Consider the following 23905-nt stretch of genomic DNA (forward strand, 5'->3'; position numbering starts at 1 on the left):
CAGATGGTCGACACATACGATCACCCATCGGTTGTCGTTAGGTGGTTGGGGAAATGGGCCCAGAATATGCCTACTTGTTGAAATGGCAGGCGAGGCGGCGACAGAAGTTGGAGAAAACCTGGCGGAGCGGTCCTAGGGCGCTTGTTGCGTTGACATTGTTCGCAACTGGTGACGTAGTGCTTGACTTTGTCCCGTATTCTGGGCCAGTAAAAACGCTCCTGTGTCCGGTTCAAAGTTCTGATGAATCCTGGATGGCCAGGTTTCACATCGTCGTGCATGGTTCTCAGTGTGTCCGTTCGCAGACTCTGCAGCACCGCCAGAAGGAAGGGTGCGACTTTAGCCAAATAGTTGGTCTTGTAAAGCAGGCCATCACGGACACAAAATCGACCGGTGGCTCCAGGACGCGATGTGGCTACAAATAGAGGTTCCAAACTAATATCATTTTCCTGCTCTGCTTTGAAAGTCATGGAGTCTCGGAATGTAGAAGAAATGGGAGCAAAACAGACATCAAAATTGTCTTCGTCACACTCCGTCGCCGTCAGAGGAAGGCGGGAGAGACAGTCCGCATCTGCGTGGCGATGCCTGGACTTGTGGGAAATAACGAAGTCGTACACCTGCAGTCGAAGAGCCCAACGTGCCAGTCGTCCACTCGGGTGACGGAGATTCACCAACCAGCATAACGCGTGGTGGTCAGTAACGATAGTGAACGGGCGTCCGTAGGTATAGGTACGAAATTTGTGGACAGCGAAAACAGCTGCCAAGCATTCTTGCTCGGTCACAGTGTAATTGCGTTCCGCCTTAGTCAAAGAGCGACTAGCATAAGCCACAACGTGTTGATGACGTTGCACTGGTACGGTACCGATGACGATGCCACTGGCATCAGCGTGCGCTTCAGTAGGTGCGGGTGCATTGAAGTGACGCTGTATGGGCCCTTACATTAGTAGAACTTTTAGCTGGCGGAACGCGTTGTCGCAAGCCGATGTCCAGTTGAAAGAGATGGCATTTTGTAGAAGATATGTTAGGGGGTACACCACGCCGGCGAATCTTGGAACTAAGCGACGAAAATACGAGCACAGGCCCAAGAAACTCCTCAACTCCCCACTGACTTCGGTGCTTCGAAGGAGCCGACTGCCTCAATCTTCCGTGGATCTGGCCTCACCGTTTTCGTCGACCAGATGCCCAAGTACTAACGTCTTGGTTTCTCGGAAACGACATTTCTTGGAATTTAGGATCAAGCCTGATTGTTTGACAAAATACGGAACAATATTGAGACGGCTGTTATGCTCACTAAGTGTGCTGCCAAAAATCACCAGATCATCGCGGTAGCACAAACAAATTTCCCGTTTAAGTCCTCGGAGGACAGTATCCATGAACCGTTCGAATGTTGCTGGTGCGTTACAAAGTCCGAATAGCATAATGTTAATTTCATAAAGACCATCTGGCGTCCCGTTGGCCGTTTTCTCCTTATCGGGTGCATGGGTATCTGCCAATACCCTGATCGCAAATACAGTGATGAAACGTAGGCAGCGGAATGTGGACAATCGATGACATCATCAATTCCAGGAAGCGGATACACATCCTTTTTGGTGACCTCCTTCAGTTTCCTGTAATCAACGCAAGACTGCCACGATCCATCCTTCTTCTTTACTAAGATTACTTGGGCTGCACGCGGACTAGAGGACTCTTGAACAACACTGTTCCGTAGCATGTCTTTCACCTGTTCAGCGATAACTGTCCTCTCTGTTGAAGAAACGCGGTAAGGCTTTTGCAGAATGGGGTGCGCAGATCCGGTGTCAATTCTGCGGCGAGCATGAGAACGCGGGAGTGAAGCCTGCTTGTCGCCTTGTGTGAAATCGAACGCAGAAAGATGGGCCCACAAAACTTGTGCGAGAGCGTGGCGCTCATGTGAGGGCAGCGCCTTGTTGATCATCCGTAGGATGTGCTCTTCAGAAATACTTCGGTGGGGATCGATAATATGAGACTGCTCATCCGCGCTTAGCACTGTAATGGAGCTGTAAGTAATCTCGTCAAATTCAGTGAGCTTCATATCACGCGGGAGAACAGCAGGGACGCAAGAACAATTGAAAGCCCACAAATTTAAGGCGCCATTCACTACTCTCACGACAGAGCGTGGTACAAGTACATCTTTCTTTGCGTAGCTTGAACTAAGTGGCTTGACTTGCGCGTCAAACGATGAAAGGTCGGCAGCAGCTTAATTAACAGGGATACGTGTCAGCTACCAAGGCGGTAGCAGCAAATCGTTCGGAACAACACAATAGTTTTTCACTGGTAAGGATGGGTTGGAAAGGGTGGCGAGAAGCGCGCTATTCAAAGCAATTTCGCCTGTGCCACAGTTAACGGTTGCGCCACAATTCTGAAGAAAGTCAATCAAGAGAAGAACATCATGAGTGCACCGCGATAGTACGAGAAATTCTGTTTTAAGATCTCCTGCGAATAAAACACTTGCAACACAAATACCAAGGGGAAACAGGCACTCTCCACTGACACCACGAAACGTATCACCATCATTTCACGGGAGCATAACTTTCTGGCCCAGCCTCTCTTTGAAAGTCACACTCATGACGGAAACGGTAGCACCAGTATCCACTAATGCTGTTGCAGGTATACTATCAATTAACACAACCACTTTATTCTTCACCATCATAATAGGTAGAGGAGTATTTCGCAGACACGCAGACTGTCCGGCGACCTTACCTCCACCGACCGCGCCAGCTAGATCCCCGACAGCGGTGGTGACGTAGCACGTCGCCGTGGTGATGGTGAACGGCGTTGGCGACTGGTTGGGGGCGTCAGGCTGCGGTCTCAAGCTGGCGAGCCACTCCTTCTACTATACTGACGGATGGTATTCCGGGGTGGTGCGCCTGTGGGGTTTGCAGTATCAGGGTCTGTCGGCCAACGGTCGTCATAAATGTCACGTTCAAAATTAGGCCAAGTTGGTGGTGGGCTATATGTTGCTGTCTGTCGGCGCCGGCGACAAAAACGAGCAATGTGTCTTGAGGCGCCACAGCTGTAACACACAGGCCATGCGCGACCGACGTTGTAAGCCTCGGGGTCAACCCTGGGATGCTGCGAATAATAAACGCCATCTTCCGAATTCCGATTTGTGGTGGAAGCTCGACGAGTGCGTTGATCGTGCGTCATGTCGTCGGGAAAGGTACATCGGTGCTGTCGCAGTTGATCGACTCGACAGTCTGCAACACCTGGCATGGCAGACACTGCGGACACAGCAGATGCATGTTCTTGAGATTGGTTGGAAGCGCAACCAAGCTGTTCGACCTCTTTGGTGTGTCGTTCAAGTTCTTCGCGGACAATTTGCCCTATAGTTGCCGCAATGTCAAATCGAAAACTGTAACTGTCGTTTTCGTCAACGCTTGCCACCATTGTGACATTTGCTAACCTGCCGAACTTTGGCGTGACACGGCGCAGCTTCAAGGCTTCAAATGTGCGGCAATGATTGATGAGGTCGGCGACCAAGGCGAGACTCTCCTTTCCGATTAAATAATTGTAAACATCGTCGGCTATGCCTTTGAGAAGGTGTCCAACCTTGTTCTCTTCGGACATTTGAAAATTTACCATCTTGCAAAGCTTCAGGATGGCCTCTATGTACGTAGTACAGGTCTCACTTGGTACTTGAGCGCGCTGAAGCAATGTCTGCTCCGCCCGCTTTCTTTTCGTGGTAAAATCGCCAAAGCACTCTGTGAGGTGAGTAACGAAGCTGTCCCTCGTTGTGAATGTATCTTCATGGTTCTCGAACCACACTCGAACCAGTGAGGAACAGAACCACATTGTCGAGCTGAGCCGTGCAGTTCCAGCCGTTGTACTTGCTTACAAGCTTGTAGTGGGTGAGCCATTCCTCCATGTCCTCGCCGAATTTTCCAGAGAAAGGGCGGGGCTCCATCTGATTCATCCAGGCGCCGCTTTTTTCCACTGGAGCAGCCAGAGAAGGCTGCTGGTCGCTGCTGTGGGACATCGGGATCTCAAGTGGTGTTGGGGCCAGTCGAGCGAGGCGTCGGCTCCGGCATGGCACTTGCTGCAGCAGCTCCGTCGTCTTGGTCGAAGTACCCAGCAGCTCCACCACAAAACTGTTACGGTTAATGTTGAACCGGCCTTATCTAAGGGACGAGATTGATGTTAAAGTCAATATGGCGTCCCGAGGCTGCACCAGCTAACGTCTTCTTCTTCTTCTCCTCGCCTGACTCATGCCGTAGCAATATTATAGCCCTTTGAAAAGCTTTTTGCACTACATTTATGTGCAACTTGAAGTCCCGCTCGATGTATCGATGTATCCACGGCTCGTTTCAGCAATTAGTCGAGGAGTTTCAGAGTGATTGCCAGCGCCGCGTCATTAGCAGAAAGCAAACGGAAACGCTAGGCCGATTCCGCGCAAACACACGTGCGTGACTTCGTGTCACCATTGCGAGTCCATTAGGCCACTCGGCGCCGTGCTCTACATATGTCATAGAGACAGAACATTCGAAACCACTTCTCGCTAATATTTTAGCATGTCTTACATCCGTACTTTTACCCTGGGTGTATTTTTGTAGTCCCCAGTAGGAAACAAGCATGTCAGCTATAGATAACGCCGATAACAGTGTCCACTTATTATGAGAACTGCAAGGATGCGCAGAAAAAGTCCATTAGTGGCTGCAAAAATATGCTCAGAAATGGCCCAGAGAGTAGTCTTTTTAATGTTTCTATTCAACGTCATATATGAAGGAGCGAAAATTACTGAAAAGGTTATAATTTTCATGCCACTCCATGCACTGCTGCAAAATTTAACGGCGTCGTCAAGCCTTCCATCCGTCTGAAGTCTTAAAAAAAGCGCGTGTCACTAGATATTTCGAAAAATGCTCGAAAATGCAGAGAAAGAAACTGCGCGACGATTGCTAAGCCTAGAAAAAGAAACGGCTGTATAAGGAAAGTGTCAGTCAGCAGAGCCAAGCTGTCGAGGCAAAGCAGCATCGTACAAAATCTCTACTTGATACGCAAAAATTTAAATCATTGTTGGTCTTTTCTTTTTGTCGATGATTAGGTTCGTGATCACTGTTGACGGCGCGTGTTTTGGTGCACTTCTCCATCAAACGTGAAATTATTTTAAATTCAAGCTTACGAAATCGCTGCGCTTTTTTGTTAACATTATTGTTACTCGTCGAGGTAACTCAGTCGCTATGGCATTCTGCTGCTCGCAATGAGGTTGTCGATTTGTTTCCCAGCCGCAGCCGTAGCATTTCAGGAGGGGCGGTGGCGAAATGCAGAAACGGACGTTTAGTCAGACTTAGGTGCACGTTAAATGACTCCAGGTAGCCAACATTATTCTCCAGTTCTCAACTGTGGCCTTTCTCGTACCCTCACCATTCCTCCTGGGCCATCGAAATAACGATTTATTCTGTCATCTCGTCACTGGCGGCACTCGTTTTCATCTCAGTGTCAATATATGTGAGAAGCTGTCGCAGCCAGCCACCACAAATCTCCATATAGCTTTTGCTTTATTTTAGTTTTAATAATGCACACCAGGCAGTTGTCTGAATAGGCCCGAGGTCTCCCGTAGTAATTTCAATTATGGTGTGTGTTTGGCCCGTCCAATCAGGCTATTCAAGCGTGGCACAAGAAATATCGCGTGATCCGGATTTCTTTGCGCTTGTGTATACCATCCGTTACCAATTGCTCCCAAAGGGAAGCCGCACTGTGGTAAGAAAGCAAAGACTGTTCATGGAATAGAATCGCAAGGAGCATGACCAGGGCGCATCGGCAGCAGATGTCGCAATTCCGCATGGATGCTGCGAAGGGCTCGCCACGCTCATTTCCTCTTCGAACTAGACTCCGAGCATCTGTCCGGGGCCAACGATCCCGCTTGATCACAGTTTGAGCACCCTTTCGTAAGAGTTGCAGACGCGAGGCTATAGACACTACGTCCGTATCAGAGTTTTCGACGATGTGTCTCACTTTTGGTGTCGTTCCACTGCAAAGATGAGCTATACGCAATGCCAGTTCTCCCATCGACGTCGAATTGATGGCTCGAGGGGGTGTGCTGTTCTTCATTGCGAGTTGCAGTTCGTGCCGGTAATTAATGTGTGGCTACTGGTGAGTCCACAGGTCTTCTTGTCGCGGTCGGCCCTGAGTAATTGTACTGGTGCAGTTACGAAGAGAAAATCGAGTGTCTTTGTGATGGAGTTACCAACACTCGCCTTCAAACTAACATCGATAGACAAGCCCGCTGAATTGCCTCGTTCACGGGAGCATTCACAATTGCGATGACACCCAAACAATCGTGGACCAAAGAAGAGAAAGAAAAATGTAGGAAAGGCAAGATGGTGTACCTTGCCACCTTGGCGTTCATTATTTTAGCTGGTCCATAGTTAACTCTAAAGCTTATCTAAAGACTTCAACAACATGGCACACCACCTTCCCCTGTGAGCTGCCTGCTTTTATAGGTGCTCGTTCGAGAATATGTTTTTCCAGGTTGTTGCGTGCAAAAGGAAATACGAATTAACGGGTTCCTTGAATAATCATTATCGCCGAGCGGCACTTTAAAACATTGTCGTTCATTATTCTTTCACGAAACCATTGAGCGCTCCTTCGAGTTGACTTCTCGCTGGCAAGCGAGCTCGTTCAGATGCTTGGCGTGTTTTGACTTTTCCCTACCGAGGCGCAGCTAGGACGCAGGCGAGAGCTTGCGCGGACAAGGAGCGCGCGATAACGCATGACTCCTAGAGCGAGGGTAACATGGGGTCACGGCGAAGCCACTTTTCCCATTCACGCAACACATGGCGCGCTATCGGGATAGCCGAGGTTCCGTTTCGCCCGTTCTGCTACGCCGAGGCACGCTCGTGCCATGGTGCCACAGCGAATGGGAGCTCTGGTGAGGCACACTCGTCATGTGGCTTCGCAGTCAATGGGAATTCACCTGCCGTTTCGCTGCTACAGCTTACAGATGCCGACGCTTTCGCTCAAGGAGCCATTTGACGCTTTCGCATCAATAAAGGGCCGATAGAAACGCGACTTTACGACGGCCCGCTGCGGCAAACAAAATGCGATGAGAAATACCGAGCAGAACAAGCCCAAACAAGGCAACACAAGTTCACCGACAATTACGATGCTCCCTAATGCGAAATTTGAGTGCAGCTGTGCAGTTCTTTTCATTTCGCAATATATTGGCTGGCGCGGACAATCTGTCTCGTGCGGCCCTTTGCAAATGAAGTGCAGTGGGGCGTGGCTACCTCGCTAATTGGGTACCTATGAGAGGCGTCGCGCGGGTGACACATGGGCGCGATTTCCAGCAGCCACCGCAGACAGACCTCCGACCATGCAGCGCTTTGTTTCCAGACAGACGACGTGAGCGACTCGGGCGTCATCTCGTAGTCTTCGTCGCCGCAAAGCCCGTCTTTCGCGGCACTACGCTTTTCTTCTCACGCTTTTGCCATACCCTCCTTCTCCGCTTTCCTCTTCGCGCGGCTCTCTTCGCTATTGCCGTATTTCGTTTCCTGGTGCGCTCCACGTTCGCCTTCATCCTTCGCCGTGTCCGTTCGTTTGGTTACGAAGGACAACGCCGACGACGGCACTCGACGTAAGAAGCGGGGCATTAGAGCTGCGCTCAAGCAACAACCGTTGACACACGACACGGGAAAAAGTAGAGTTGTGGCAAGAGCCAATAACAATCCTTCTGAAGCGAAGCACTACGTCAAATAAAAAGGAACCTACACGTGTCCTTCCAGGAAGGTGATATCATTTTCACTGAGCGCTAAAGAATCCGGGTCAACGCACTTTTCTCCCGACTTCACAATAAGATACCATCTCAGGAACGCTTTAAAAAGGTGGAAGACGAAAATTCCGCATGTCTAGTTTTATGTTCGCCTGTTTTGTGAAAAAATCTTCTATGCGACAGATCCGAATATGTTTCCATTATGTGGCAAGAGAGAACAAGTTATCGATAAGCAACACCTCAGGAGAGAACCTAGTCGGACATCGCAGAAGGTCTGGCTGGTATCCGCAACGTGCGCGAACCATCTTTTACATTGGTTGCATGTTACTGCAATCGTACAACGATTATATAACCCAAGTTACTGCAATCGCCGACAGTTGATGCCTCTGTCTCGCTCAACATTTCATGTGCTTCTACTCTGAACTTTCTTAAGGAAGTACCTAATTGTATTACATGATGCCTATAATATCTCAGCACGATGTCTGCTGAAATTTTGCTGGCAGAATTTATTCCCCCAATAATAACGTGCACTAAATCAGCGCTAATAAAGAACTTCTGGCGCCTCTACCGCTAGTTAGTGTTACCTGTAGAAAATGTCTCTATACTCTTCTTGCATTTCCAGCATGATTGTAAACAAATGTCAGCAGAACACATTTGTTGCGTTCGGTTTAATCAGGTCCTGGAAAAACAGGCAACAAACCGGCCGGCTATGCCCCATATAAATAATAAAAGCCACTCATTTGTTTTTTTATTCAAGTTTCTTTACAGGTTCCGTCAGGAACATTGAGTAATGGGGGCGATTGAATCAAACACAAGTTTTACAACAAGCAATGCAGATCAAACAATACAATGTGGTTACATAGTACAAATAAATAAAAGAAAAGTTAACATGACACAAGTGCACTATAGTTACAAAAAGGTTATTGTTTGCAAAGGCGCGATAACGCAAGAGTGTAAGATACACAAGGAGGGGACAGCCTGTTCAATGGGCAGGTAATACGCGCACGACAACTGGTACGCTAAAGAAAAGAAAAATGGAGACAATACACTCCCACGCAATAACGACGAAACATAGTTACAGTATTTAGGTTGTATAAAGTTGATACACTACGTTGCGGAACGATGCGTGATCGGTTACTGAAACGATTTCGTTGGGAAGGTCATTCCATAATGTTATTGCTCTGGGCAGTGTCGATAAGTTGAATGCTTGCGTGTGGCCGTAGATGCGTTTGAAAGAGCGATGGTTGTTTAATCGATTGGACATGCGCATGGGGGATTCTAGGGGTAAAGGTGAAAGATAAGCGCAGTTTATATACTTGTGTAGCAAACAAACGATAGCGACAGAACGACGGGTGTCTAAGGATTCGAGAGTATTATCAGTTTTTATTTGAGTTATGCTGAGATGACGGCTGTATTTTTGAGAGATGGAAAGAGCAGCACGGTTTTGTATCGCTTCTATCATAGAAATTAGATATTTTTGATCAGGACACCAGACTGATGATGCGAACTTTAGCTGAGGACGGACGTATGTTAGGTAGGCAAATTTACGGACATTGGTCGGGCAGTTTCGTAAATTACGACGTAAGTAACCCAAAGTTCTGGAAGCCATGGCGCAAATGGGGGTGATGTGCAAGGCCCAGGAAAGATCATGTGTTAGATGCACACCTAGGTACTTATATGATGGAACTTGGGATACAGGTATAGTATCCAAGACATATGTAAAGTTAGAATTATTGCGTTTGCGACTGAAGGTTACGAGCCTGCATTTCGATATGTTAACGGACGTAAGCCAGATTTTGCACCAATGGGAAATAATGTTAAGATCATTTTGCAGAGCGACGTGGTCTTTGACATCCCTAATTGTACAATATATGATACAATCATCCGCAAATAAGCGCATGCATGATGATATCTTAAGCGGTAGGGCATTAATATACATAAAAAATAAAAGGGGCCCTCGAACACTTCCCTGAGGAACACCGGAAGATACATGGCAACGGGGATAGGAGAAGTTATTAACCACTGTGAACTGTTGACGGTGAAAAAGGCAATTCCGGATCCAATTTAATGTAAGTGAGTCTAGTCTAAAGGCTGATAATTTGGGTATTAGTCGACCATGAGCTACGCGGTCAAAAGCTTTAGAAAAATCAAGGAACATGCAATCAGTTTGTTTGTTGGCATCCATGCTGAAGTATAAGTCGGTGGTAAATTCCAATAATTGCGTGTTGCAAGAAAATATTTTCTGAATCCGTGTTGATTAGAGAAGAAAACGTTGTTTTATTCTAGTTGACTGAAAACATGAGACGCGATAATATGTTCCTGTAGCTTGAAACAAATGCACGTGAGCACGATCGCATGATAATTATCGGGTGAATGGCTGTTACCGCTTCGACACTACCGCTACATGAAATGATAAATGCTATACATATGAAAGATAAGCTTTTCAGTTATTTTTATTGCTTCGGCAATTGTCTCTAATGGTGTAGTCTTTGCACGATATGTCAAGTACGGGAATAAAATCAACCATTTTGCCCGCAACACATGTGAAAAACATGAAGCTTGCCTTCTGAGCTGCGACTGGGTCTTGATGCTCTCGAGACTTTGTGCGTTATAGCATCTTTATTTGCTTCTCACAAATGTCACGTATAATTTGCGGCACAGGTCTAATAAGCAGTATATTTCTATGTGTATACGAGAAGCTTGATAAATCAGCATTTTCTTTTGGTACCTGTCGTTCTCATGGCTCGTGTAACTTTTGATACGTAACCTAAACAGTCTACGGCCAGCATAAATTCCCAGCGAAAACCATGTTTACGTGTCCCTAGGCTTTCGCAACTGACCAAGAAAAACAAGCTTCCCGGGGCGAGCACAGTAGTTCACGGCCGCACACAAACTACGTTCCCGCTGCCGCCAATCCCAGCCAATGTGTCGGCACATGTCCCACAGCCACGCAAGAAGCCTCGCGGAGCCGACCGGCCCGGATGACAGCCGCACCAAATTCAGGACGGTCGTCTCTCTTGCCGCCTTCTTGTTTTCGTATTTTTTCTTTCTTTTTGCGACTCCCAGGACCAATAAATAACGCGCAGGCAAACGCGAGAACGAGTTAAGTGGACTGCCCTCCCCTCCCCGCCATTTCTCACACTCTCCCATTCTCTCTCTCTCTCTCTCTCAACATCCCGTTCGCTGCCTCCTCTTCTCGCTCCTCAACTCGCTCTTCCCCCAGAGCGCCACCTAGAATTTGCGCTACCGTCGTACCACGGCCGACGACTCCGGCCGGACCGCTCCCGGGCCTCAGACGCCGTGCGCGCACCCCAAGCGAAACCAGCGACTCCGGCGGGTCCAATCGATTGCACGAAGACCACGTTGGCTTTCAACAAGTGAGGAACGTGCACAACAATCGCGCTTCGATTGCTTAGCGTCGAGGCGGCCCGCGAAACTGTGCCGAGCCCCTCGCGCAGACGATGCTGTCGGTTGTTGGATGCTTTCTGAATGGGTGATGCCCGTGAGAAAAAATCTCGAGCGATAGACGCATTTTTTGTCACGCTTTTTCCGTGCCGAGAAGGGACTCGTCCTTGTCTTTGTGGAAGTGCTGGCTCAAGTCACCGCGCGCATCTTTCTCCGGACTCACGGCAACTTACGACGTTATCGACCGTGCCGGTGACAGCGTGAAGTACAGTTCACACTGGCTGGTATTCTAAACTCGGAGTAACATCGGTGGATTCTTGGTTTCAGCAGGCGCTTTCTTCTGTGAGTACTGATTTCTTGAGCAATCTTCATAATCGGGTCTTCAAAGATAAAGAATGAGTCATGTATGCGGCTTGCTTTTTGAAAGTGACATACGTATATTGCTTTATGCACAATGCAGAACTATCATTCAAACTTCATTTAAATTTACCATGTTGTAAAAAATTCTTGAAAATCTTTGCAAAAGTTTGTGGAAAGTAACGCCCGTTGATAGTTACCGTTCTCAGTGGTTTTGAAAGGCCCTCCAGTCATTTATATAGCTGCGGTTTATAGAAATACAACAAACTTACTCAGACTCATGTTTTTTTGTTTTTTTTTATAAATGCGATATAAGACTGTCCTGTCTTTACTTATATAATTTTACAAGTTGACTTGGCCGTGCATGGTACTACCTTTAAATTGGCCTACATTTTCAGGCTTGTCCAGAAATTTCAAGGACTGCCGGTGGACACTGAAAAAAACGCACTCCTACTTTGTAGCACCAGACATGTTATGACAATAAGGCGCCAGATCCACAAATTGTGCGGGTAGCTTGCCATCGGCTTCACAGGAATTTGCTGCAAACAGACTTGTTGGAATAGTCAAATCTGTAAGTGAATGTCATCGTGAAAGCAGCCATTGCATGTCTTTCTGAAATTACAAGATGTTTCTTACATACTTTTAAAGCAAGATCCAGATATTACACCGCAAACACAAATCGCGGTGCTACATTTTCGTCAACCTAGCTATTAGCAACCAACAGTGCTGCAACCCGCAGCAGCAACCCGCTGCTGCACGATATATTTTTTCGGCGTCTCCCCAACAACATCCGGGTGGCATTTGTTGGGGTGGCTGAAGAGGATCTCGACAAGACCGCCGCCACCACTGCCACAGTCATGGGGGCGCAATATATTATGCACAATATATTAGGATGTGCATGCGTTCACTATATGTAGAAAAATCGTATTGACTCTCCATCTGAATCGCAAACGTGCAAGTAGAGAGTGCTTCCGCATCCTCTCCCCAAGATTTCCCGGTGATTGGCGAAGACATGTGGCGCCTCACCGACACCGTAGCAGGTTTGCAGGCAAGCACCTCGCTCCATTTCAAGCAGCGTACTGCGCCGCCCCAGCAGACTTGACTGTGTTGGTGGTGGTACCACAAGAAACAGTGAGGCTGCGCGCAATAGTTTTGTGCTCTGTCACTGTCCGCGAAACGTCAGAGCTCAGCTCTGAAGGCCCGTAATGCTGCAGTATTGGCGGAAAGTCGGCCACTGAGTGTTCTTCATCACCGAACGCAGATGTGGCGTCCGTTTCCTCGTGGAGAAAGGCGCAGAGCTGAGCGTTATCCCTACGTCTCCAGCTGACCGTAAGCCTCCGAGCTCTTCTAAATTGCAAGCAGAAAACTACACAACGATCGCTACTTAGGGTCGTCGATCGCTGTCTCTCAACCTAGACCTAACGGGAACATTTCGTTAGATTCTTATGCTTGCCGATCTCAAATTTGCAATCGTCGGGGCCGATGGCCTCCGTCATTTTGGTCTTTTGGTAAACGTGCGCAGTCGACGGCTATAAGATTCTGTGTCGCAAGCAATAATTCAAGGTAAACCCTCAAGATAGTTTTCGTTAAGCCCTGCTTTTTTCGGACCAGCTGGAACATCATGCTTTGCGGCTACACTGCACGAGTTTTCAGAACTTATGCGCCAAGCTAAGGCAGACACTGATGTCCAGCATAACGTGCCCCATCATATAACTACGACTGGTCCTCCCATGTATGCCAGCTGACCACGTTACATGTGCTCTGAGAAGCCCGGTTTGTCTAGCCAAACATTCGATCACATGTTCGAGCTTGGCATCATCTGATGTCACCAAGCCCTTATTGGGCGTCTTCGCATCGCATCGTACCAAAACCGGCGCCAGATGACTGGCGATCATGCGAAGATTACCGGGCACTCGCTCGAGTAACTGTACCGGACCACTATACTGTGCCACACTTTCATGACATTATAACGAACTTACATGGTACTACGATTTTCTGCAAGTTGCACCTAGTGAAAGCACGCCACCAGATAGCAATGGCATCAGAGGATGCCCTGACGACCGCGATGGCAACACCTTTGGGTTGACTTGAATTTCTTCGAAAGCCATTCGGACGTTGCAGCTCTCGACAGACCCTTCAGTGTTTTATCGATGATGTTTTACACGGTCTAGATTTTTGCCATGTTTACCTGGACGATCTTATCACTAGCGCCACTTCATCTGAACATATGGAACACCTGCAAGTCGTGTTTCCACGTCTCTCTGCCCATGGAACTGTCGTCAATGCAGCAAAATGCCAGCTTGGGAGCCCGAGCTGACCTTCCTGGGCCATAGTATATCGAGTGCCGGAATTAGCCTCCACCCGGGGAAGGTGAAACCTGTGCGAGAATTCTCGCAACCTAACTCCGCGAGTTCCTTGCTCTGGTGAACTATCGCATTTTTGTACATCAGTGGGCGGATATCTTCCACCCGCTACACGGAGTGCTTGCAATTGCGGAGAGCACAGCATGCCCCTCACTTGGACTGAAGAAGCATGCAGCGCTTGCCATGTAGTCAAGGAGGCTATAGCAAACGTTTCTTTGCTCGTGTATGCACAGCCAGGCACGCCACAGTACATCATGGTTGGAGCTTCAGACACGACTATCGGCGCAGTGCTAAAGCAGCTGAGCAACGAAGTCTGGCGACCGACATTTTTCTTCTCGAGAAAGCTGAAGCCTTCAGAAGAGCGCTACAGCACCTCTCTGAAGCATCTCTGCATCTCTGCCGCCCTCCGACATTTCCTTCACAAGCTGGAAGGCGTGGGTTTCGTTGTGCTTAAAAACCACAAACCTGCCCCGCACACTGCCCCTAAGCACACTGCCCCTAAGCTACGTCAGGTGTCTTAGACATACGAGTTCTCTACAGATATCCGGCATGTGAGCGGCGTGAACAATAAGGTCGCAGACGCCCCGTCACGCAGTACTGTCAACGCCCTTAGCCTTTCTAAGGGAACTGGTATGACTCAGCTGGTGGCATCTCAGCCAGCAGATTAAGAACTAAGTCAGTTGCTGACAGCAGTAACTGCGCTGAAGTTGCAATGACCGTCTGTTCCCGGCTCAAAAGACCGAGTGGGCTGCGGTGACGTATCAATGGGAAACCCTCGTCCTTTCCTTCCCTCTAGCATTCTTCCAGCCGCTGCACAAGCTGGTACATCCAGGTGTTCAGGCCACACAAAAGTTAGTGACAGCAAGATACGTCTGGCCACGTATAAATCAAGACGTCCTGCAGTGGATGCGAGAGTGCATCACCTGCCTTTACCACACCGGGATACCATAGAGGAGCAGTGCTGAAGGGGGGGCGGGGGGGGGGGTAAGGTGTCCCAGCGCCAGACGCGCGATTTAAACATGTGCACATGGACACTGTCGGACCGCTAACACTTTGTAACTGTCAGTCGTTTTTACGCACTTACGTGGACGGATTTACACGCTAGGTTGAAGCTGAGCTTAGCACACACATAATCGCTGACACAATCGTCCATCCTTTCATGTACTACTGGGTGGCTTCGCTTCATCGCGCCATCCACAGTAAAGACTGGCCGTGGCAGGCAGTTTGAATCTGCTCTTTTCGCCAACATCAAAAGGCTGATCAGCACCTCTATCACCAGATACCCTGCCTATATACCATCCTCAGAGCGACGGCATGGTGGAACGTTTCCCCCAGTTAAAAGCAGCTCTCAGGGCGACGTAGCTCACAGTAAGACAGAAGTGCTACCGCTCGTCCTTCTTGGTATCCACACAACGTTGAAAGCCGACATTGGGTGCCGCGCCACTGAACTGGTGCATGGAATAACACTGCGAATGCCTGGGGAATTTTTCATACGCTGTCTACCTGAAAGCCATGTCGCTACTGGCGACTGCACCAGCCTGCTGCGGGACATCATGGGCAAACTTCGTGCCACACCACCTCGCGAGCCATATATATGCAGTCCAAACTGTGGTCTTGCTCCTATTTCTTTAAACGGCATGACGCAGTGCAGCCACCTCCCCAACCACAGTACAATGGGCCTTTCAGTGTGGTCCATTTATTGTGGATATTCATGTTCGATGGGAGGTGGTCTCTACTGAGTGCGTGAAACTGGCCAATATGGAAACCTCTGACTAGGCATGTCCCGCAGCTCTGGCGATTCTCATCAGAGCAACGAAAGCATCAACTGCAACTTTCTCCCGAGCAACTGTGCAGCGCACACGCAGTGGCAGGTGAAATACTAAGCCAGTTCTTCTGGACCTGCAACGTTCGGCAACTCACTGGGGAGAGAATGATGTCGTAAACGTGCCGAATGGTCTCGACAGCGTTATATGGCAAGCGTGAAAAATTTGCCCCGGCTGCTACGAGTCACCAGAGACAAAGCTATTGGTGGCCAGAAATATACTATTCCTTTGGAAATGGGTAAGCCTCCGGACATACCCGACATAAATTCAGTTCTGTTCGACGTACTAATGCGTGTTTATAGCGTATGCGTAACTCTGACGCGGTCAGCTTTCGCGTTTTTGTGACTTCTGATGACAGACAGGCGAAACGGCCGCAGCCCGAAAACATTTCACCAATATTGGTGGGCTGGCGGTTAAAAAGGCGCACAATCATAAATCATTTTTTTCTTTTTTTTCGGTGTAATATTGCAAAATCAGCGTGCACACGTCATATCAGTTCGTTATCACGTCGTGGTTGTCGGATCGTTGCGTAACAGAACGGCGAAGTGGGGGTGAAAGAGGTAGCCCAAAATATTTTGGCCAGTCGTGCCGAGTTGAGTGCGAAATTGGAATAGAAACACTTTGGAATCACAGTGGCCCACGAGTCCAGAAGAGAAAAAACAGCAGCAGAACATTGAAGAAGTCAGCTACAGTGAACGAGAAAAATCTGCATAAGAAAACGCCGAGCGCAGAGAAACAATTGAAGGGAACAGAATAGGATCAGAGCGTGAATTGAACGAGAAGCGATGGGAAGAAAACGTGGCAAAAGAAAATAGAAGTCAGCTAGCAGGCAGTTGAAAATCTGTCAATATGGTGTGCCACTGAATTCTTTCAACGCTAATCGCATTAACGTCGACATTCATCTCGGCATGAACCCACCATGGCTATTGAGTGGCTTTGGCGTTACGCTGATAAGCATGGGCTCTTAGGATAAAATCGCCACCGTAGCGGCCGCATTTCCATGGGGGCGAAATGCAAAAAAAAAGGCACCCATGTACGGAAAAGTGCCCATGTACCGTGCAATGGGTGCAAATTAAATAGCACCAGGTAGTGAAAACCATTTCAGAGTGGCCCACTGTGGCCGGCCTCTTAATCAGCTCGTGGTCTTGTCACGTAAAACTGTAGAATTATATTGTTGCACAAAATTGTACATGTTTCTGTCACTGTCGACGTACCTGTGACATTTGTTGGCTCCTCGGCACGTGTAACGCGAAGAGCCAATCCCTTGAATATTGTTCCCTTTAGAGCTCACATAGATAGCTTCAAATTTTCTTTCTTGCCATTAACCATTGAATTGTGGAACACGCTACATACTAATCTACGAGAATTGCCACTTGAGCGTTTTGTGGACGAAGTTCGTTTACATGTGACATGTTGATTGTATGTTATCTGGATGTACTCACCCACTCCTGCTATGTCTCAATTTTGAGACAGTAGTATTTGTAAATAATAATAATAATTTAATTTAATCCCTTATCTTGACAGGGCTTCCACTGTAAGTTAAAAAATGAGGCTGCGAGGCATTGTAGATTTCCTCGAAATTCCTCCAATGATTACCGGAGGCTCCTAGCACTAGGAATGGTAAGAGTGGAATGATAAAGAGAGCTACATACGGTGAATCCTGAGGATACCACGTGGCCGGTTGTGACATAAAGGAGTAAATGCTTTTACATTTATCCAATCCGTACTTAGTGGAAAAGTAATCAAATTTCAGAGTTACCATGACATTTTACGTACATTGGAGTTGTAACCCGCAAAAATGATGGAGGGCTATTGGCGTGGCTTCAGAAAATTGGATTCAAGAACAATACCACATTCGCATAAGATGTGCCTAGACGAGACTGTGCTGGCCCTAATAAGGATACGACAAAGATAATGTAAAAAATGTTCTTATTTTTAGTGCTTTGTCCCACTGTGGGCAAAGTTCTTCGTACTTTCATTCATGTGCCTGAGGCTAGAAAAACTTCGTGATATAAACATCCTGCGCTCTCAATATGGTCGGGGTCCTACCCAGTCCTACAGTGCTACAAAGCCTTGCAAAGGCACCAGGGCAGGTAGTTTCACCCATATGTACATGTACTTTTCGTTGCAGAATTAATTGTTCTTGCCTCTTGTTGTTACAATAGTTGATCATGCGTTTTGTCCACACAAAGATGCTCTTCGCTCATATCATCTTACTAAGCTCGTTAAGTTCTATGATACCAAAGGCAATGCCTGATACATGCCCAGAGATTTCATTCGGTCGGTTCGCGTGTTAAACGCTGCAAGGTTCAATTTCTAGTGGCTGCCTGTTCGTGTTGAGAGATTCTCAGCACTGTCTGTAACGTCACAGATCTGACCAGCGCTTCTGTCAGATCGCCCGCGACAGCAGCGCATGGCGGACTAGGGAATAATAGCAAGATTTTAGAAGTATTAGCTAAATCTGCGCCAGGTAGGTCAAATCCTGCTCTGGCAAGGGAGTGTTTCTTAGCCAGTTGTGCAAAATTAGACCAAGTTTTCTGAGGACTTGTTTTTGCGGTGTGACTACTCTGTCTTGGTGGATTTCTTCTGTTCATGGCGATTTCCGGATAAATAAAACAAGCGCGGCGTTGGTATAAGAATCACCCGCGTACCCCAATTTAAATACACAAGCTCGTGTGGGATGATGTAGCACAAAAAAAGTAGCTACAGGTGAGGTGTTCTGCAAGTGACAATTCTTTAAATAGTACGACTACAGTGAATACACAGAGCTGGAAGTGCTATCAGCTAGTTATTTCAATTGAACTCGTGCAACCCCACGCGTCTTCACGTGAAACTGATTTTGACTCCCATTGAATATTATGCGGACAAAAGCTTTAGGCGCAAAACTAGGCGAGGATGGTTCATGAAGATTGATACACACTAGCGCTAACTTGCAACAATTTATTGAGGATCCCGAAGCGCGGAATACAATGGCATTTTATGGCCGAACATCACGCAAGCGCAGCTACAGAAGCAATTCAGTGACGACGAAAGTGTTGCAATTCCTTCGAAGTTAAAGAAATTGATGGCCTGGACACACGACTATCCTCTAAAGTAGCAGTGACCTATACCTCGGTAATTTCACGCGTCTGATGACAGCTGTTTGTCGTGACGATGGTGCAATTTTCCTAGATTGGCACGCGCCTTGATTTTACATCGGAATTTCCGATTTTGCCAGAATTGGAACCAGTACTAACATCCTCACTAGATTCACACGTCCTGCAGTGCACATGGAGGAACTCCTCTCACTTGTCCTTGACATTTCTACGGTGCTTACGGAGGCGATCATTTGCACACCTTCGACTTTGTCCTTTATAAGTCTTACCCCAAGAAATTGGTATAATATACACGATCGATTCTGCACATATGACGAACTCGTCCTTGTGCTTCTTATTGCATCCAATACTGTGCGAAGCGCCAGAAGTGGTCGCCTTGACACATCTTTTGAAGCTTGCTGGAGCAGAAAAAACAACTTGAACGTTCACCTTTTGCCCAATCTTTTTTAGTCGATGTAACAAGCCGTGAAGGTACTGAATCTCCGCCAACTTCTGCTTCCCACCAGAATCCCGCAAGGCATCAGGCAGTTTTGACGACTTCCGTTTCAGGATGCCTTCAGAGACACTGATTAGTACATGAGTGTGGTACCCAGATGCAGACAGCCGAAGGTTACTTCACTCACGTATCAGTCTGTGTAATAATCGGCCTCCTGCGAATTTGGAACAACCGTCCCTAATCGTGAGCGAATTTCTCATAATTTACATTTACACAAGGAGACATAACAAACCAAATCAATATTTTCGCTGTGCAGTAGCGGCAAAGAAGCAGAATGCACCTTCAGGAAACCGCTAAAAAATGGTTGCGTATTCGTGGAACTCGAAACCCGAAAGCAAAGCAACCCTAATCTGAAAACGATAGCGTCGAGCGGAATCGTCGTTTTCTGATAACCTAACCTTACCGGGCAAGCCCTATATTTGAGAGTGATCGCTGGTGTTGGCGTTGATTCGAGATAGTACAGTAATTGCGTGCGCCATGCGTGAAAACAGATTAAACATCTCTGCTTCTGTAGAATAGGCAACACCGTTTAAAACACTTTTGGGCACAATAAGCGAGTGACGCACTTACAGCGTCGTGACAGCGATAAGTCTTTAAAGAGCCGTCGCGGGACAAAATTTAACAGAACACCGATTAACCTAAATGTACAGTGACCATTTTCTCAATTACATGTCTACGTAAGAAGTATCAACATACCAGTAGGCATGTGAGTCAAACAGCACACGGCGCGTTGTAACCTCATCAACACGACAAGAGAGCCACTTGTTACGCAATGTTTGTGCAGCGACCGGGTAGCAGGACACTCGCTTTGAATAGCGCACGTTCTATTTTAATTCCAACAAGGAAGTCGCCACTTTCGCTGGGAAGGTCCCACGGGAGGGCTAGTTCCTTTTTTATGAGCAAACAAGAAACCAAGCGCGCCGTTTCTATGGTGTTCCTGGGAAGACCCAAATGGAAGGATATCACATTAGCGCGGCGACATTCTGATGCTCCTTTTTTAGCCTCCGCGGGCATTTTACTTTTTGGGGGGACAGTATTTTCTCATCAACAAGCAGATCCTACTTCTAGTTCCTAAAACACACGTTTCCCCGAAAGGTTCTGATGGCCGCCAGGTCATTAGCCGCCTAGCCAGCATCCTCCCAATCACGTAGCTTTCCCCACACTACCTGCCACACCCCATCTGGCCTGGGCGTAACCGTTGTACGAGGATGCGATGTGCGCGACACCATTGCATTTCCTCGCAGATTTGTTGCTTGTTGCATTTAAACAACGAGAGCACAGCAGTGCCTAATGCCAGGTCCCGCGAATGAACCACTCTATGCTCACCAATAAAGAGAACGCACAAAGAACACAGTTCATAACCAAACGACATCGAACGCGAGGTTAACTGAAATTGATGGTGTGTCTGCGACCATGCCGTGCACGTGAGTTTTCTCTTATAATCTCTAGAGCTTTTACTGCTATGCGTATGTTGCGTCAGTTTTTTTCTCTTCTACATGTTTATCTTGTTCTTCTATTTTCCCTTCCATTCCTCCCACGCATAATAGTAGATGAGATGCTGACACGTAAGGCAGAAATATTACCTATTTCCGTGACAAATTTTGTCTAAACGTGCAGCAGTCACGCGACGTCTGTGGGTTTTAAAATAGTCGTCATGTGGGTAGGCTTCGCGGGAAACACAATTACCAAACGAAGTTGCATGAATGTGCATGGACTTTACGAGAACAAAGCGCTTTAATCGTTGTGTTTCCACTTGGTGAACTCTGTAGAAAGCATTTTTGCATAAATCACCAGGCCTACTGCACTGCCCTTTGGGACGTGCTGAAAAGTTACACGGATTCAAACTAGGCATGACTTGATAAAAACACTACCATTAGGTAACTTTTACTTAGGCTTGCGTTATTACACATCATATGCTGACACATGCACATGCATATATATATATATATATATATATATATATATATATATATATATATATATATATATATATATATATATAGTTGGTCAAGATCAGCTTTCCTGGCAGCTATATGGGTATGTGAGCCAGTTATTGTTGAAAAACCAGTTTATTTCAATGTTACGACCACGGAGTTCCCATTATGCAGAGTTGTATGTAGGGACCAACCACCACCCCAGGCATCGAAATAAACGTGTGGTTTTCAACGCGCACTTTCTATAAACAAATGCATATATATATATATATATAATGTGCGTGTGTGTGTGTGTGTGTTTGTGTGTGTGTGCAGGCATGACCCCACGATCTGAGAAAGTTAGAGCACTTATGCATGTACGTTATGGTCAGTATAGCTTATATTTGTAAATGTATGGTAAAAGGTGTGTAACTTTCATGGAACTGTCGGCGCTGATAAAGTTCTATTAAATGCGTGAAGCCACTCATTGACAAGTAGCCCTTGAAGTCAGGGACATTTCCACTTCCACTCAACGCGTCTAGTTTGCATATTCAACTGCAAGAAAGTGCCCCAGCAAGATTTCGTAAACAAGATATGGTTCCGCCCTTCAGATAGCCTATCCTGTTATATAAGGAAACATGCAATGAAATATTCAATATGAAAGCTGCCGTGTAGTTTTGCGCTCTGATCCGCAGCAAATTTTCCAACTTTCATTACCTTCTTGCGACACGTTTATCACATACACAAAAACACGCGCAGACACACACACGCACTCAGACATACACACAGTCTGAGCGTTATTCGTATCAATCATCCAAACAAGTAAATGGCCAACTCCGAGAACACATTCATATTTCGCTGATGTTGATCGGTTGCCGACGACGAGCTCGTTGATTACGCTACCGTTGTTTTCACAATGCATAGAATGCTGTCGAAGCTCATTAAGGATACTTAGCCAGTACATATGCGTACACTTGTTTTCTCCAAAGGACGTCCCTTAGCTGTTCTGGTTAGCATGTCTGCTTTCTCCCTTTCTTTCCACTTCCAAAGGACCTGGAAGTGGTAATGGCAGTTGCTGTTGCTTTTTTTTGTTACAATTCCTCGTTGAATCGCGGTTGCCGCAGTTTTCGTCAACGTTCGTTAATAAAGAGGGAGAACCGTGACAGTTATGCCTGGTGCCTTCATTACTGTAGCTCACAGAATGGTGGTCATAGAAATGAAACGTACTCAAGGAAATTGCTCTTCGCATGATTGCCCAAGAGTCCGCGACATTGAATGATGGCGAAATGCTGGTAACATTGCACAGCCGGTGATGAAGCTTCTTCTTATACTCGTATTACACTTATTCTGGAGAGAAAAATGATCGATCTGATGTCCTCTCCCACCAAAACATATAACAAGGTGGTGTTGCGAAAACGCACGCAAACAAGTTAGCTTTAGTGTCTTACTTGTGCGAGCTGCGTTCATTTGGGATAAGCCAGATGGTAGACCATAAAGGGAATTTGATATATGAGGAAGGCGTGTATGGCGTGCCATTCAATCGTCTTTCATTCGCAGAAGCCTTTAGAGAGTAAAACACGATGCGCGTTTCTTCTTTTCTTTTGTTTGCTTTCAGAAATTATGGTAGCCCTTTCAACACGAAGCCCCATTGTATTGCCAATAACAGATTACCGCAGAATTGTTACATTGGACAAAAAGTTTTGTTATGTAATTATAGGACATAAAAATATTCATTTTCTCTCATACCTTCAAACGTTAGGACGATTTTCGTACTTGACATATCACTCTAGAATTCTTTTGCGGCTGCCTCTGAGAGTTTGCTTTTTCTTTTTCGCTAACCTGTGCGAATGCAAATCAGAACATGAGGCCCCATTAGTCGGCTCCTACTAGAAACAAAAGAACTACAATCGTATAGCAGTTTCTAGTGATCATTACTGTTTCCCAGATGATTGTTTTAATCTCTAGTTTACCTTACAGCTAACGATAATAGTTGTACACAAGACGGCAGCTGCTAACGTCGTTGAATCAGGGTTCATTCGAGTCCTCAACGAGCTTCACCATCACTGGCACAGTGTTTATTTTATTTTATTTGCGCCTAAGTCAACGTTGACGTTATCAGAAGCTTACTGCACAATGTAGACATCGTTATTGCTATGTGAGAAGATAATGGTAGTCAACGGTAAATGTTTGGAGCACTGGCAACATAACTAGCTTCTTGAGCATTCTTTGATGACCCCCAGGCTGCTATCTACGAAGTTCGCCACTACCACTAGTTTCAATCAAACGAATTTTATAATGCACAGGAGGAGCTCAAAGAAAAAACACGAAGCTGACTGTATCAAAAATTTACGAAAACAATGGGAATATTACTGGTTTCAGAGAACGAAACATTCGTAGTTGAAGGAAAATTTGTGATGGTTTGCGGATCACACCATAGTCCAACGTATTTCCGGGTCTGTTGCTCGTCCATTTGAGCCCACCAGGAGACCAGCACGCATCAGGGCGAGGTGAATGTGGTAAATGAATATATGGTAAATGAAGTTCTGCCCAAGCCCGAAAGCTAGGCTGTAAGAATTAGCACATGATTCCGGGGTAAGCAGATGGCCTTTTAGCACCTGCATTGGTGGCAGAATCGTAGATACTTTTCAAGAATTCCAGTGTATACAGGGGTGGTATGCGCTAACTTAAAGGGCAAGAACAGTTTCCTGCGTGCGCTATATGCCGTTGATACAT

General features: G+C 46.8%; 1 protein-coding gene across 2 annotated transcripts in view; it reads left to right on the top strand.

The window, feature by feature from the left end:
• The window catches only part of LOC135899677 (5-hydroxytryptamine receptor 1-like), a 208784-nt gene that overhangs the window by 3257 nt on the left and 181622 nt on the right, over nucleotides 1–23905 (top strand). Inside the window, exon 1 of one of the 2 annotated variants that reach the window (XR_010563686.1) lies at nucleotides 11108–11467. The exons of the other annotated variant lie outside the window; for it this stretch is intronic. The gene's annotated coding sequence lies outside the window, so the exon portion shown is untranslated. Of the gene's footprint in view, nucleotides 1–11107; nucleotides 11468–23905 lie in introns of those variants that run through there. 2 annotated transcript variants of the gene reach the window in all.

This window comes from Dermacentor albipictus, chromosome 7 (genome assembly GCF_038994185.2).
Source record: "Dermacentor albipictus isolate Rhodes 1998 colony chromosome 7, USDA_Dalb.pri_finalv2, whole genome shotgun sequence".
NCBI lineage: Eukaryota > Metazoa > Arthropoda > Arachnida > Ixodida > Ixodidae > Dermacentor > Dermacentor albipictus.